General features: G+C 41.7%; 1 protein-coding gene across 9 annotated transcripts in view; it reads right to left on the bottom strand.

Annotated features, from left to right (window-relative positions):
- Positions 1 to 4,669, bottom strand: part of add3a (adducin 3 (gamma) a) — a 103,620-nt gene that overhangs the window by 41,624 nt on the left and 57,327 nt on the right. For 3 of the 9 annotated variants that reach the window (XM_032525815.1, XM_032525798.1, XM_032525756.1), the window contains exon 1: positions 2,381 to 2,862. The exons of 4 other annotated variants lie outside the window; for them this stretch is intronic. The gene's annotated coding sequence lies outside the window, so the exon portion shown is untranslated. Of the gene's footprint in view, positions 1 to 2,380; positions 2,864 to 4,669 lie in introns of those variants that run through there. 2 more of the 9 variants (XM_032525805.1, XM_032525790.1) reach the window with 2 other exon arrangements.

The raw sequence follows: 4,669 nt of genomic DNA on the forward strand, positions 1-4,669 counted from the left end.
CCCCTCCCCCCCCCACAGCTCTGCAGACATAAGTTGTCTTTAGACAACTTATGTTGTCTTTTTGTCAGTAGACAAATTATTGTTAACTTTCTTATCTACATGTTTTGGTTACTGGGAGTTATTGTGATGAATGGTGTGGACACGTAACCTCCATGTAGCCCGGCCTTAACAGGTTTCGTCTATGTTTTAACCAGAGCTGGAACTATACAAATTTAGATGAAAACAACATTATACTAGGGCTGCAACATGTTATTTTAGTTATCCATCATTCTGGTGATTCTTTTCTCAATGAATCAATTGATAATTAGGTTAAATAAACAGCAAAAAAAGGCTGACCCAAAAATCTAAAGCCTAAACTTATGTCTTTAGATGACTTCTTTTGTCTGACTAATGGTCCAAAACCCAAATAGATTCAGTTTCATACCGTGTATTACAAAGAACAGCAAAATCTTCCCATTTGAGTAGCTTAAATCAAGTTTTTATTAAACATTGACTAAAATGATAATTGTAGGATTAAAAAAGTTGCCAATTTAATTTCTGCCAATCTACTAATCAGCTAATGGTGGCAGCTCAATACATCTAATTTTGAATATCTTAAAGAAATATCTTTCTTGTCATGAAACCTCCGAAAAGTCATATTGATGCATGACTGCACTCCTTCCAAAAAACACTTTTTTTATGTAATTGATTCTGTCCTTCACATCTAACGTGGGAAATCACTGTGTATCTCTAAAACAGAGTGCTCACTCATGATGCCACAGAAGACTCAGATTTGGAGCTAGAGCAGCGCCAGCGGCTCACAGCACAAACAACTCTCCATCGTCATCTGATGACAGCCAGCTAATTGGAAAACCTATGTCTAACCCATGTATCTGTGGCTCCATCTCTCCGTCTGGTCCTGTCTTTCTGGTTTGCAATAGCACTCTCTTCACCTTTTATTTTCTGTCCTTAAAAACTGTGCCCAGATGCATGGCAAAGGCATGCTTATTAGAAAAGATACAGCATAGCCGCAATAATAATGATTAATATTATAGGCAGCAGACACAAACACACCGGAGACGACCACCAACAACTCCACACACATCCACACACACACACACACACACACACACACACACACACACACACACACACACACACACACACACACACACACACACACACACACACACACCACACACACACACACCACACACACACCACCACACACACACACACACACATCTTTATCTTGCTTGGTAGGAAGCTTCAAAGCATGCCTGCTCTAGTCTCTACGAGCACCATCACTAAAAATAGACAAACAGCCATTTGGGTTGTGTTACGACCCCAAGGCAACAATACCAGGAAAGAATCTGTATGTTGGTATTTATATCCACACACACGGTAATGCACAATAAGCACACAAACGCACGATCAAATCTGCACACAGGGACCTGCGAGGCAACACACACACACACACACACAACACACACACACACACACACACCACACACACACACAACACCCACACAACACACACACACACACACACACACCACACACACACACACACACACACACACACACACACACACACACACACCACACACACAGGAGTAGGTGTGCCTAAACATGCCTGCATGACAGATCCAACAGTAAAACTGGAGGTTGTGTACGTGTAGTCCAAATGCACAGCACTTACAGATCCTCCTGCAGCTTTACTATGAACAGAGAAAACTCTTCTTCTGAATCCAACAACAGGCCAGCAGTCACTGCTTTGGTCTGGCTGTGGCTGGTTGTAGTTTGGGGAGTTTTCTTCTTGTGCAACCTTATTTTTACCAATTGCAACACACAACAAAAACTTTATTATTTTTTTTTTTATAGGCATTACCTCTAAATCATTGATTTATATTTTCAAGAGAAGTGTGCTAAAGGCTGATTCTTGTTGCTGCAGTGACCATAAATTACTCAAATGTGTCTTGCTTTACATACAGCCTCTGCTATTCTACACATTAGAGATAACTGCCACAGCTAATCTTCTCTGGAGCTCCACTCACAGCACTGTTACTGTCAAGCTGTTTATAGTGCGCATGCATGCCTGCATGTGTGTGTGTGTGTGTGTGTGTGTGTGTGTGTGTGTGTGTGTGTGTGTGTGTGTGTGTGTGTGTGTGTGCCCGCCTAAGCAACCATACTAACATGGAATTCCCCTAAAACTACAAATCACTTTTAGGGATGGGAGTCATGCTTTGGCAGATTATGGGAATGCAAAAAACAGAAGATAGAATTGATTCTTATTAGAAAGGAATCGGATTGGGTCTTTCAAAGAGACAAATAACCTAAATCAAACAGGTCAATGACACAAGAAACCAGGCCATAAACAAATAAGCCAAGCCCAACCAACCTTATATTTCCTCCTTGGTCAGTGAATGGGAGAGAACAGGCAGTAGTAGCAGGCAGCTGGGGCAAAATACATGTCTCTATTTCTCTCTGTTGCTTGCTGTCTGCGCTTAAATTCCAACACGGAGTCCCAGGGAGAAGCCAGGGAAAGAAGAGATATCGAGCGAGCGAGCGAGCGCAAGAGAGAGAGAGAGAGAGAGAGAGAGAGAGAGAGAGAGAGAGAGAGAGATATGAACCACAGAAAGTGAGAGCCAGGCTGCAATCAGAAAACCAGTTGGTCCACTTGTCCTTCTAGATTGTCCATAGATGATTTATGGTTGAGCTGCTAACAGACAGCACATTCTCCCAGATTTCAATGGGCTCTGCTCAGCGGCTTCCCCGGCGTTCATCAGAGAAAGAAGTATCAACAGCTGTGAGTGTATCTGTGAGAGGATATGTGTGTGTGTGTGTGTCTGTGTGTGTGTCTGTGTGCCCTCTGCGAATGAGAATGTGTGTTTTTGTAGAAAAGAAGCTAAAGGAGCCACGTGACACAGGCTTAATCCTCCGCCCACTGGCTAGAAGCACACACACACACACACACACACACATTCAGTCAAACACACATACAGGCTGCTAGACCAATCAGAGCTCAGACTCACACACTAATCACAACTCCTCCTCCTCCTCCCTCGCCTGCTCTCTCTCTCTCTTTCTCCCTCTCTCTCTCTCTGTCTAGTCATCTTTTTTTCTTGCCTCTCTTTTTCTTCTTTGATCCATTCACTTTCTGGTCTATCTTCCACATTCCACAATCCTCTCTCTCATTCTGTCCGTCATTCACACACTCTGCTACCCCGCCACCCTTCAGGCGAGTGGTCGGTGTTTATGAGTCCAGCTGGCAAGAGTGTAACTACAGCCACACAACCTGCTCCAGCCCAAACTGCATGGAATTTATAGCTGATTTCACCCCTCAGAATCAATGTCATCTGGCTCCGTAGTGACCTGAAACACCAAAATCTGTCAGAAGTTAGGCTGAGCCAAATCACAACTGTATGTGATTCAGTGTCTTGCCCAGTGCAAATGCCACATTTGTTACTTTTTATTCTCACAAAAATATATAATTATACAAGCACGAAAAAATTTACTTTGGGTACACCTCATAATGGTGAAGTTTTTCTACCTGCTGATCTACTAAAGCAGGAAAGTAAGTAAAGTTTTCCAACTGCAAAACAGAGACCACAATCTGAACCCAACCGGTAAAGAAGAAGCTGAGCTGCTGGGGACTGACACACCAGAGAAACACAATTCACATGTCATACATGCAGAAGAAGAAAAACAAATGATCCATGCAGCCAGCAAGATGTCAACCACAAGTCAGCCAGGTCATGCATGACGCGGTTTGATTTTCACAGTACTTCACCCCGACTGCTAAGTAAATTTACAAGTGGATCTCTTACACATACTATGTGACACAGATTATTTTAGATTTAATACTGAATAGAGAGATTGTAAACACAGGTGTGATGCATTGCGTTGAGGAAGTCAACTACAGGGACTTTAACTTTAATTTAAATCCTTTAATCACATGTGAATGTCTATATGTACGCTCTTTCCTGGCTTAGTGTGAAAAAGTGCTGGTGTGTGTCTCTCTTTGGGAGATAATTTTTATTTTATTTTATTTTTTTACTTTGAACTCTTTTGTAAAGGTATGTCATTATCTCACATTGGCACGACATTCTTTCAATAAACGTAACTTCTAATTTGTGTGCAGTAGTTGATGCCAAAGGTTTATGGCCCAAAAGAGTTTGGGTAATAAAAAGCTGTAGTACACGTTGACAGCCTGATAGATGATGACAAGTTTTTGTTTAGGTTCATGGAAGAAACATTGTAACAACCCCGTGGTAACAGATGCCCAGCCTAACACATCTGACGTGCCCGAACTGAAAAAAACTCCCAAATATGAAATTTTACACACAGTCATGCAATGTTTTGTTAAATCTGTGTATGCAAATAAAATTGGTTAAAGAATGGGTTAGTCAAGATAAATGCCCCACATGCTGGATGATTGTTAGTGTTAGGTATGTGTAGTATGTCTCTCAGTTGCTCTGAGCCATCAGTTAAAATGAGAGGGACTCTATGATTGAAAGCTTGGCAAAGGAGGCAGTTGAACCTGTAACACACTGCAACTAAATACAGTTTAAAACCACAGCTGGCAACCCTAACCCTGTACTACTAAAAAACGGACAATAGTGTTGACGTTTTTCGAACTTAGTAATTCAAACAAGTAATTTTTCTAAAAAATATATACGCGCGCGCA

The sequence above is a fragment of the Etheostoma spectabile genome, chromosome 2, assembly GCF_008692095.1.
Source record: "Etheostoma spectabile isolate EspeVRDwgs_2016 chromosome 2, UIUC_Espe_1.0, whole genome shotgun sequence".
Lineage (NCBI taxonomy): Eukaryota > Metazoa > Chordata > Actinopteri > Perciformes > Percidae > Etheostoma > Etheostoma spectabile.